The sequence below is a fragment of the Astyanax mexicanus genome, chromosome 17, assembly GCF_023375975.1.
Source record: "Astyanax mexicanus isolate ESR-SI-001 chromosome 17, AstMex3_surface, whole genome shotgun sequence".
In the NCBI taxonomy this organism is placed as follows: Eukaryota; Metazoa; Chordata; class Actinopteri; order Characiformes; family Acestrorhamphidae; genus Astyanax; species Astyanax mexicanus.
In genome coordinates, this window is record NC_064424.1 from 20,050,623 (window position 1) to 20,063,521 (window position 12,899).

Consider the following 12,899-nt stretch of genomic DNA (forward strand, 5'->3'; position numbering starts at 1 on the left):
ATTCATTTTCAATGGGAAGCGCCGCCTCCGTCAGACGCAGTCGCGCGGTGCATCATGGGTCCGACGCGTCGAGAGCGGGGGATGCGATGCGATGAAAAGTTGAGCCGAGCTGAACTTTATGCAAATGAGTCCGTCCAACGCAATGCGTCTATCCGATCAGAGAGCAGGTGTTGGCCTGTAACGCGTCCTCAGCGCAGCGCATGAAAACATTTTAGTTCCGCTTTCAAGCGTCCAGAGAAGCCTGGAAGAGAAGTTTCAGGCTTCCCTGTTCTTTATAAAATCCCCGCTGATTCACAGGGACTCTGTCAGCGAGGAGAAAGGCTGCTGTGATTGTTGGAGTCTCTGGTGGGTTTTTTAAATATTAATATGTAATTTAATTGGAAAAGTTTGCTTTTGTCCGCTTATATAATGCTCACTAGACAGTGTAATGAAGCTCATTCAAACATTTATATCTATAAAGACACATTTATATTTATTAATTATTGGAAATAATAATAGCTTATATAAAAAGCATTTCCCATTTATTAAAACGATTCAATTGGACGACGCAGGGAACGCCTTTGTCACGCCCACATGCGACCGGTTGGAGGGGGGTAGTGCGACCGTGTGCGTTGTCGCGTCGGAGCAGTGTAAATTCACCGTTAGTGTTCACTGACCAGTCCAGCCTTTTGTCCAGGTGCACACCAAGGTACTTGTAGGACCTGACCACCTCAACATCGACCCCCTTGATGGAGAGCAGAGGATCTGGACTTTCTGAAGAACTATTTTTTTTTACAAAGCCTCCTCATTTCAAGGGCTCAAAAATAATGGCTCAAATGGAATTGATCTTTAATAAAATTGAGATTTTTTTTATGCTTCGAGAATCATTTGCAAACAATGACAGCCTGAAGTCTGGAACCCATGGACATCACCAAACACTTTGTGTGATGATTTGCCGGGCCTTTTCTGTAGCTGTCTTATGTTGATGATGGTTTTGTGGGTCTTTCTGCTTTAAGTTTTGTCTCAAGTAAGTAAAATGCTGCTCAATCAGGTTGAGACATGGTGACTGATCTGGCTATGGCAGAAAATGTTTTCTTTTTGTTTGTTTGTTTGTTTGTTTAGTTAGAATTAGATCACCTCAGACTGGTCCAGAGATCAGTTTGCTAACAGGTAGTGGACCAAAAATACCACAAAAGGCAGAAATCTCATTAAGAGTTACACAAAATCCTTGATTTGGTCATGCAAAATAAGTTATTTATCCAGTTTTTGGCCAGTTTTATTAGTTTGTTTAAACCACAAAAAGTCTTCTTTTTAAGTATTTGTTTTTCAGTAGATTTTAAGTACTATTTATTTTGTCCGCTTCAAGTTATTTCAGTCACTATTTGTGTTTTTTTTTTGTGTTTTTCTTTTTTTTTTCTTCTTTAATGGAGGGGTACAAAAGTTTTGTCTATGTGTGTACCTAGACAGGTTAAATAAGTGTATGTGTGTATGGACACCAAAGACAAAAAAGGACCATCCAGTCTGATATCAGTGACAAGTCCAATAACTAAGTTCTATAATGGTAAGGGACTGTCGGTACACTTTTTTGATTGCAGCATTGATGTACATTAGTTAATGTACAGGCAGGTCTTGGAGCTATAGAACGCTGCTATCAAGACAGATTTTTTTCCAGGGACACCCAAGACAAAGCTAAATCACGTGCTGCACACATAACAAAGGCATGACTGTGGAATAAAAAGTTTCAGATACTGGACTGACCAGTCTGCAGTGCTGACCTGTCAAAAATGTCACAAGAAACTTTTTTGCTGTTGCTCACCTCAAGATGTTTGTGCAGGAAGAATGGGACCTGATTGCACATGTTTAATTAGTTGTCTCAGTAATAGGCCTCATGTACCCCTCTACCCTTTGATTGGCTGTGAGCATGGCGTCCTCTATTTCTCATGGTGCTCTCTGAGCTCAGAACCACTTTAAAAAATATCCTCATCCAGGACTGGTAGTCTGAATCATGGCATGTTTGTGGGGAAAAAAAGAAATGTTTTTGAGAGTGGATTTGACAGTAATGAGTTGTGCTGAGGTCAGTTTATTTGGACTCTCTGTGAGAATGTGTGTGCTTAAATCTGCATCACATTTATGTGTGGGCGCTTGGAGCACAGCCCTAGGCGAGAACAGATGGAGGGCTTCCAAAATATCAGAATGCAAGAACTGCTCATAAATACACCACTCACATTTCAGTCCACTCATATTCAAATGAAGCCAGCTACAGTAAAACAAAGCCCATAAAAGATTTACTCTTTCCAGTTTACATTTAACCAGTGAGTTTAAACAGTCTCTGTTAGAAGTCGGACATTTTGGACATTTGGGCTTTATAATTTGTTGAACTAAATTAATTAATCTGAAGATGTATTAATGTTTTCTATATAAAAAAGTAAGAGACCAGGTTCTGAATCAGTTTTAGGTGTTTATAGGTATGTGTTTGAGTAAAATGAACACTGTTAATCCTAAAAACTCTGGACACCATTTCTCCCAAATTCCAAATAAAAATAGACTAAGAAATGGCTGAAATAACAAAAAAGATGCAGAGCTTTTAAATAATGCAAAGAAAACAAGTTCATATTCAGAAATCAATATTTGGTGGAATAACCCTGTTTTTTAATTACAATTTTCATGCATCTTGGCATGTTCTTCTCCACCAGTTTTACACACTGCTTTTGAATACCTTTATGGTACTCCTTGTCCAAAAATTTAAACAGTTCAGCTTGGTTTGATGGTTTGTGATCATCCATCTTCCTCCTGATTATATTCTAGAGGTTTTCAATTTGGTAAAATAAAAAAAACTCATTGTTTTTAAGTGGTCTAATTTTTTTTTTTACCGAGCTGTGTGTAGCCCTGTTTAGCTGTCTGTCTGCCTGTCTGTCTAAGTCCATTTTTTTCTGTCTGTCTTTTTATATATCTGTCCATCTATCTGCATTCTTAAAAATGAAAGAAAAACAGAATTGTAACTTACTGTTTTCTGCAGACATTTTTTCAGAACCAACTATGTTTTGCATGCGCTTAATCAATATGCACACAAGGGGAGCATCTTTTTCTCCCTCTTTTTCACACACATGATTGGGTAAAAAAGTCTGTGTGCGCGTTTGTGTTCACTCTTGGGCCACTTGTTCTAGATTTCGCGAGATTTCATCTGACTTTCGGGCATCAGGGAGCCATTATTGTTATGCGGTAGACTCCTGCAACTTCCCGCAACATCATTGCCACAGTACTTTAATCAGGAAAGCTAATAGGACTTTGTTTTTTATTTATTTATTTTTCGCTAGTCAGTAAAAGTAAATTAATTGCAGCAGCGTTTTTTAAAAATTTACCCTTTTTTTAAATAATTTTGAACAAAAAAAAAACAGAAAGAGACAGTAATTATTATTTTTTTATATTTTTGTCTTGCACTTCTACAACTGTAAAATTATGTAAAATAGATTTTACCTTTTTAGAAAAAAGAAAATGTTTTATTTCATTGAATTGTTTTTGTGGAAAAAAAATTCTAAAGCTGCTCAAAAAAATTCAAAACCAGGACACATTTCTATAAACAGTGTATTGTGATATTGTGATATTAATGTGAATTTCCAGAGAGCAAAAAATACATGGAAAAAAAAACTCAAATATGTAACTTAATGGGGAAATATCTGTCAATTCATTCACCCCTCCCTTCTCTCTCTCTGTCTCTCTCGCTCTCCCTCTCTCTGTCTCTCTCTCTTTTCTCTCTCTCTCTCTCTCTCAGTGTGTAAGTGTGTGTTGAGAGATGGGTGTTAGTCAGTAATTCTCTCTGAGTGCTGTAACTGTGTTTTTTAAAGTGTATATAGTGTTTTTTTCCTGAGTAAGTGTAGTAAATGCTGTATGGACTGTAGACTGTATATCCGGAGCTCCGCGAGTCTGCGCTGCTTTTCTGACTGACTGAAGAAGCACCTGAGAGAGAGCTGAGCTTCAGCACAGAGCATCAATACGGGGTACTTATTTTTCCTAACACTTTAATTTTACGCTCAACATGCTTTTATTAATGTTTAATTGAAGTTTTAGTGAGCAGCCCGGCTGTTTACCGTGTCCCTCATTTTAAACTGCCCAGTCTCTGAACTGGTTTTGCAGGTGTCAACTGTTCCAGACGTTGGATTAGGTTAGGTAAGGTTAGGTTAAATGTTTTGCTATGCTATGTTATGTTATGTTGTTATGTTAGGCTAGGTTATGTGTTATAGGTTAGGTTATATGTTAAGTTATGTTATGTGTTATGTTATATGTTAGGTTATGTTATATGTTAGGTTAGGTAAGGTTAGGTTGTTATATGTTAGGTTATATGTTAGGTTATGTTATATGTTAGGTTAGGTAAGGTTAGGTTATGTTATATGTTAGGTTATGTTAGGTTAGCTAAGGTTAGGTTATACGTTAGGTGAGGTTAGGTTATGTTAGTTTAGGTTAGGTTAGGTTATTGGTTATGTTATGATGTATTTTAGGCTCGGTTATGTTATATGTTATGTTATGTTATGTTATATTTTATGTTATTCAAGATTCAAAGAGTTTATTGTCATGTGCACTGTAAGAAACAAGTTTCCTCGTACAATAAAATTCTTTCTTTGCCCCTCGCCAAGTATGCCGCATAACGATAAAAATAGAAAATATACAATAAAGAAAGAAATAAACTAACTAAATATAAATATTAAATTGGTGTTAAATTTACATCCAGGATGGAAATATATACATGGAAACAGTAATGTGTTATGGATATTATTTACAAGTACATGTTATCTACAGAGGTGGAATATGAAAAAAGTGCAAAAGATTCAGTAGTGCAATTATAAAATTTTGCAGTAAAGTTAGCATGTGCCTCTGAGAAATGTTCTTGACATGCAAACATAACATGTTATGTTAGGTTGCGTTAGGTCATGTTATGTTATATGTCATTCTGGTCATGTGGTTCAACTTGTGTGGTTTTGCTGGCCATGTTGGTTGACCAGCTTGGTTTTGTTGGTCATGCTTATGAACTACTGTGATTCTACTGGTCATGATGGTTTTGGTCATACTGTGATCTTGCAGGTCACTCTACTTTATTGGTCTTTCTGGTGATGCTAGGTGATCACTGTCAACCAGTTTTGGTTATTATGGTCATACCATTTAACCACTGTGATCTTGCTGGTCATGCTGGCCAGTCAGCATTGTCTTACTTCTCAACATCATCATGCCAGTCAAGCAGTGTGAATGGTCAGACAAACTGGGTGACCAGCTTGGTAAACCTGATCATGCTGGTTAATCAGCTTGGTTAATTCTGTTCATGCTGTTCAACCAGCGTGGCCTTGTTGGTCATGCTGATTGTCAAGCTTGGTCCATTTGATAATGCTTGTAGACCAGCTTAATCTTAGCGTATGCTAGGAGCTAATCGGGTCAACCGGAATAACCAGATGGCTAATCTTTTTTTTTTTTCTTTTCAGCAGGGTAGTAAAATATGAAACGGAGGTTTGGGGTAAATGGTTAGCTATAAATTTAAAAAGTACAGGAGCTAATCAATGTCTATCAGTTGATACAAACCTCTGCTTTTGGGAAAGTACAGGGAAGATACGGTGTGTGTGTGTGTGGTTGCTGCATTTATGCCTGCACCTGCAGGCTATAGGTGATAGTCACCCCCTTAGATCAGACAGGCACTTCTGATAAACAGGACCTCTTCAGCTCATGTGATTTGACTCAGATGAATGTAATCTCCTTTGCCCTCTTTCTAAAAGCTAAAATGTTTGTTCACAAAAGAATCATTTTGAGGATACACCTGGCACACAGTTTAACAAGAGCACCACCAATCATACTGCTGCTTTTAAGCTGCAATTTCAGCAGACATGTCAAAGAGATTATACCCAAAGGCGTCATTCACTCTGCAGGTGCAGGTTAGGCGAGGTTAGAAGGTAAACTGAGGTGATAGACGTTTTCTAATATTTGATAAGCTTTGTGTGTTTCTTTGGAAAGACATGCACCAGTAAAGCTGTGCGATCAAGTGTAGGTTTTACTAACAAAAAACTTCCTTGAGTTACAGCTTTTTCTTTTGTGACACTCCTTAATATACAAAACGGCTCTTTTCAGAGGAATTGTGCAGTATGACTAAATGCAAACTTTAGTACAGGCAATAGTTAAATATTTATTTTCTTTCTTCTTTATGTATATGGTTATAAACTCTCTCTCTATATATATTCTGTTTCTTAGGTACATATTTTTGCTGAGGATTTTGCATGATGTGTTACGGAGGAATAAAGCAAAATAATCTGACTTAAAGATTGGTAAATGTGTCAAGCAAATACAGAGGGAAAAATCAGAGGGACATTTAAACCAGTATTAGCTTGGTTAAATACATTATGTGTCAAAAGTTTAACTAAGTAAATACTTTTTACTAACTAATCTTAGAGTTTAATTATATATTTGTAGATTTGTGAGTAAAAGTCATTTTTATTCATAAATTACATTGCTGAACTTTTGGTTTCACAATTTCCACAACAAATATTTTATAGATTTATAGATTCTTAAATGATGTACAATTTTTACACTTTTTATAAGTGTAAAAGTTATAAGTTATTGACATAATAGCTAAGATTGCTGTGGCTGTTTATGATCTGATCAGTAACATTTACCTCCAACATGAATTTCCTCTACCCAACATTAATCAAAAGAATCTAAGGTTGACTAATTACCTAAATGAACTTTCATAGATGTGTAACTTTGTAAGATAACATTTCTTAGCAAATCCCATAGCATTCTATAGCACACATTTAATAGATTTTTAGAGCTTATTTTGAACTAGTGAAATTCATCAGTTAAAAGAAGAGCTTATTTAAAAGAAGAGCTTACTTAAAGTATCAAATCAGTCTCACTGTTGATTAATAATACCAGTATCTTGCTATCTTGCTAGTTTTTGAAGTTTTGATATGTCAGCTGCAGTATGACTAATAATGTTTGGTAGGCATTTCTGTGCTTTCATTATAAGACTGAAACATGACATGCACATCTCTCAAGTGCAACACATTGAAGGTCAACAAAGTCATAACTGTGTTATTCATCTCTTAGATTTTTTGTCAGTTATGTCTTCAGCAGGTGCTAGTTGGTGAGAAATTCCTTAAAATAACAATAGATTTGAAGATTCTTAAACACAAAAAATAAGATCTATTAAATATATTGAAACATTCATAAATTTGTAGATTTGTGCATTGTTGGCGCCTTTTTCTTAGATTTACAAATACTACAGCAAAGATTTAATAGATTTCTAGATTCAAAAGATGCAAAACTTTGATTATTAACACATATATCTACTTTTTCATAGATTTGTAATTTTATGAGCAACATGATCTTAAATTCCTAAATTAGGAACATGCATGAGATTTCGACAGAGGACCAAAACAAGACATGTGCATCTCTGAAGTGCGACACAATGAAGGTCAACAGTCATAATTGCGTCATTCATCTCATTGTTTTTTAATGTGTCAGTTGTGTCTTCAGCAGGCGCTAGTTTTCACAGCACAGTCATGAATAATAAGTTGACAATAAGTCAAAAAAAGGCTTTCAGCCATCTGTGGCAACAGTTGTAGACACTGCTGGTTTTTAAGCACCATGATTCAACTGAATTAGATTTGATATACAGTTTCCTATAAGATGTTGGACCTGGTTCATTAGAATAGTGAGTCATTTGAGAAGAACCATTGAGTTAGACCTGCCAAACAGTTTCTCATCTTTCTCACAGAAGTAAACAAAGAAGATAACCAAAACATTGGAGGGCAGCCAGTGGTCACATTAATATTCATGCTTCCCACTGTGTGGCTGTACTCTTTCACACATTTTTAAATATTGGTTTTCAGATGGCACTCTCTTAGTCATTGTATTTAAATGAGAGGTCCTTGCGGTCGTGTTAAACGTGGTAAACACTAAAAAAAATTATGAGCCACAAGAGAGGAAAATAGCCAACATTATTTTACTAAAGAATATACAGCATATACTCACTGTCAAAAAATAGCAGCACCGAGAAGGAAGTGTTTATTTCAGTTCTATTTGTAAAGAAGATAAAAGATACCATAAACAAAAAAAAAATTAAATGAGGACTTACAGTCTGTTGGTTCTCCCTTTCATAGTTTGTGTAGGTCTTCCAGATCTCATGTTCTTGGTATGTGCCTTCTTCTATCCATTCCTACCAACAACATGCTATCCCTATCCCTAGCCCCAACCCTACTCTAACCCTAGGTCCAATCCTTGCCATTGCCCAAACCCTACTCTAACCCAAGACAAACCCTTGCCCCAACCCTACCCTCACCCTAGCCCCAATCCTTGCCCTAGACCCAACCCTACTCTAACCCAAGCCCCAAACCTTGCCCTAGTCATAGCCCTACTCTAACCCAAGCCCCAATCCTTTCTTTAGCCCCAACCATAACCTTATCCCTAGCCCTGTGGTGCAACCCATTTTGAACTTTTGTCCAATTGCTGTAATTGCTTTTAAACTCTTCTCTAATGTATACTTAATTTGCAGGTACAGTGAGAAGGCCTTTCCTTCCTTACATCAAAAGCATAAAACTTAAAATCATTTCCATGTCTTACAATGTCAAACTTATCCACCAAGTTTAATTCCTGTTATGTGGTTCCTTATGTGCACGTCACCCCGCTGCTCATTGAGCTCCATTGGCTACCAGTTGATGCTTGCATCAAATTCAAAACTCTTACAATCGCCTACAAGGTGATGACAGAACAGGCTCCTTCCTACCTGCACTCGCTCCTGAAGGCTTACGCTACCTCCCGGCCGCTGCGCTCCTCCAATGAACGTCGCCTCGCTTTGCCAAACATTCACACAAAGCAATCCAGACTGTTCTCATACAGAGTTCCCCAATGGTGGAACAAACTACCTTCCACTACCAGATCAGGAGAATCTCTCGCTATCTTTAAGAAACTCCTGAAGACAGAGCTCTTCAAAGAGCACTTACTCTCTTAACACCTCTAACACACTAACTACTTCTAACCTCATTTCCTTCTTCCCCTCCTTCACTCCTCTACCCTATTATTCCCCTTTGACCTCCTTTTATCCCTATCCAAAGATGTTTTACCTTTAAACTTATTTTACATTGTACTTGACTATTGTAAGTCGCTTTGGACAAAAGCGTCTGCCAAATGTAATGTAATGTAATGTAATGCATTATTTTTAAAGAATGTATTAAAAGAAACTACTTAGGGATGAACTCTTTTTCACAAGAATCAAACCAAAGTAAAACAGACAAAGACAAAGTAAGAAAAGATGAAGTGTTTGTCTGTGTGTTTAAGATGTTTGAGGCTATATGCTGCTTAAGGTCATAATTAGGGTCGTCTGAGGCAATTGGTTTAAAAATAGTAGCATTAGAAATGCCTTCAGCTCATAGCAGCTTTGCTGGAGTTTGCCTTTATGAGCCATATAATTGCACTTTAACTTGAAAATAGATATTCTGCTCTAATTGGACACAGATAACACGTCTGTGTTAGCAATTCTTGTTTTTTAATGGCTATGATTAACCATTGTCAGGACGCTTGTATATGGAGAAATGCTCACTTAAGATAACATCTGTGGTTTAGTACCAGAACTGTGAGATAGACAAGAGATGATTACTGTTGATCCAGCTGTCCACGAAACAAACTCAGTTTCACTTGTTTTTCTTTTTTGGACTGAGTTTAAGGAATCGGATTGGAGCTCCAGGGTATGTCTTCTTACCTTAATACTATATTCCATTACTACAATGTTATTTGTATTATTTTCTTAATGGTCCACTGTGACCAAACTGAGTAACATCTAAGCAGTGCTGCATCTGCTTACTAATGCCAACCATAAACTACCCAGATAGCAAAAGTGATCTGGCCCGGATCCGGCACAATTCAAAACAGATCTGGCCCAGTGTCCTTTTGCACAGTGGGTAGTGTCTGAAACTCTTGCAATTAATGATAATCTGTCATTATTCTGCGAAGACTAAGAATCTTTGAGAAAAATGTAATTTTTTAGATTATTTCTTATCAAAGAAAAAGAAAGAAAAAACAACAAAAAAAAATAAGAGCAACTTTGTACATTTGATATGTGATACTTAAGTGCAAAATATTTAATACATACATATAAACTGCAAACATAAACACATATAAAAATACCCCTAAAGCTTTACAGAAAATTTAAAAATAGACCTTTTCAAAACAGATCACTTCTAATATCACAATATGGATCTTTTATTGTTAAAGAAATATTTTTGTGTTCTATACAATATGGCACACCCCTAGTAATATACATTCATTCCTGCATTTCAGGCCTGCAAAATGTTTCAAAAAAGTTGGGACAGAGAAAAAAGTCTGAAAAACTATTAGTACTGAGCTGTGTTCCAAAGCATACAAACGTCATATGATGCAATGGCAGCACAAAACTTGTGTACATATTTATTTTACATGATTTATAATTATAAATAGGAGGATTCAAAAAGGATTCAAATTTCATCATTATCAATTCAATTCAATTCAATTTTATTTATATTACGCTTTTTACAACAAAAGTTGTCACAAAGCAGCTTTACAGAGAAAAACAGGTCCACGCCTCTTATGAGCAGCACCACAGAGATGCCAATTTTTATGGTGACACAGTGGCAAGGAAAAACTCCCTTTAAGAGGAAGCAACCTTGGAAGGAACCAAGACTCAGTCAGAGGAAGCCATCCTACTCAGGTTGATTATCACTAGATTCACATGGTGCTGTTTTTCTTCTGTCTGTTGTGTTGTACATACGCAGTGAACATGCACAGGTAACCGTGGTCTCTAAAGAATTCATCAGTCATGTTCTTTAAATATCAGCTGCATTTCTCGGCATACAAAGAGGCTTTCAGTTTGGAACTGCTTCTATGAGGAATCTAACTGCAGCCTTGGCTTATGCCAAACTTATGAGGCTCTGATATGCATTAGGCCATGCTGCTCCACAGATTAACATATCAATAGCAGATATTTGATATAAGAACCAAATGTTGTTTTGTAATGTTTTAAAAGAATATTTGATTTGTTGTGCTTTTAGCTTATAATAAAGAATAAACTGAGTGTTAAACTATTTTAGCTGTCAATTTCATTTTTCATTTGCTCTTTTCACAGAGAAAACGAGAGACAGTCTGCTACAGGACAGAAGACTGACTTGGATCTGTCTGGATTTGTCAAAGGGAATAAGCACAGTAAGTGTTTATGGTTCACGAAAACCCCCAAGCAAAATGTTCTTAAGGCAAGGACTTTTTATCTGTCCTTTTCATCATATTCTCAGTTTTATTGCTTTACATCCGGAGAGAAGTGAAATAGTGAAAGAATTTAAAACTTGGACAGACACCCATCACATGACTGTATACCTTAATTATTTGTTTAATAATAGGATTAAATTACTAATGATGTTGCAGCAGTTATTGCATAATATGCCTTAAAGGCAGACTTGGTGTGTTGTCTTAAAATAGGTTTTGTTATGTTTCTTAAAATACGCTTTACATCGTAATTGCAGTCAGTAAATCTAATGCTCTGATGACAAGATACCAATGAGCATAGCAACATGCCTTGTGCTAGATGTTGTGCAAGGTGGGGGCACTGTGTTACTAGCTAATAATGAAAGAAAGACAGAGAGATAGAGAGATGAAGGATGTCAATCCGGCGTGAACATCATTGTGGATTTGAAACAGTGAAGTAACCTGTAGCCTGGACAGTGATGCTGTTCAGCCCTCCAACTCATTCTAAAAGAAGTAGTGAGACGGGAAACTAAAGGCTGGAAATACCCAGTTATGTTACTTTGTTGCAAATCGTTCCTGTTGCGGCCATTTATTTTTATTTACCAATTATTTTCCAGCCTTTTTTTGCCCCGTCCTATTTTTTTTGGAGAATGTTGTGGGCCTGAGATGCAGGAATGGATGTATATTAATACAGTAAATAAAGTGTTGAGCAGACAAAACATGAAATACCTTGTATTCACACTGCAATTAAATCTGCAATTAAATAATTGTTAATGAAATTTTATTAGCACTTTCCATACTGTCCCAAATGTTTCTGATTTGGACTTGTACTTAAAAGACTGAAGTTCTAGAGGGTGGACAATAAAAAGACCCTTATCATTCATAAGGTTTAATTACAATGCCTCTTTTTCAAGGCTAATTTTGGACAGTGGTTGTGTCTAAAGTAATCTGCCTCTGAGCATTATGATCAAACTTCACTGCTGCTGATGTCCGTTCACTTACCTGCTTCATCAATGTCACAATCCTTAGTCAGCGATGTTAAAATGAGGGGGCCTTCTCTCTGCACCTGTCAAGTTCATTACACGTGTTCTCAGTGTCACTGGAGGCCACGTGCCCACGGCTTCTTTTTATTCTCTCTCTCTCTACATATCATTTGACCACAACACAGCCATCCAGCCATCATCTAATGTGGGCCTACTCTCGGGGGTCTTCAACATTTTCAACTTCTTTCTCTTTATTATAAAGCCGGTAACTGAGCTGGGCAGGGGATGGGGACATGCTCATTCTTACAGACAGTTTTATACATATATTATAAATTTCCAAAAAAAAACAAAAAAAAACACCCTCATTAGGCTTTCAGTGCACATTTTTAAAAAGTGCAAAATCTGACAGGTTAAACATTAATAAAGCAACAAGCAACTAATTTCGATGGAGAGATGAAGTGGAGTAAAGGCACCCAGAGCAAAAAAATGAAGTCAAATCAACTCTGCATGTGCTGTTCTTTGCTCTTTGTTTTCACAGCCGTTTGAATGTTTTGTTTAGTCACCAATACAGTGAGTGACAGGGCCACCAATACAGGAATGTGCACGCAAGAAAAAGCCAAGTCAGAAAAAATGTTGGAACAGCATGTAAATTTAAAATTTTTACTTTTTTTTCATTGTAAACAGTATAAACCCACAATA

The 12,899-nt window shown here is 36.6% G+C and overlaps 1 protein-coding gene across 2 annotated transcripts in view; it reads left to right on the forward strand.

Annotated features, from left to right (window-relative positions):
* The first annotated feature begins 3,718 nt into the window (after positions 1–3,718).
* The window catches only part of LOC103028444 (5-hydroxytryptamine receptor 2A), a 28,432-nt gene continuing 19,251 nt past the window's right edge, over positions 3,719–12,899 (forward strand). For both annotated transcript variants that reach the window (XM_022676229.2, XM_022676231.2), the window contains exons 1-2: positions 3,719–3,974; positions 11,105–11,181. The gene's annotated coding sequence lies outside the window, so the exon portion shown is untranslated. The remainder of the gene's footprint in view (positions 3,975–11,104; positions 11,182–12,899) is intronic.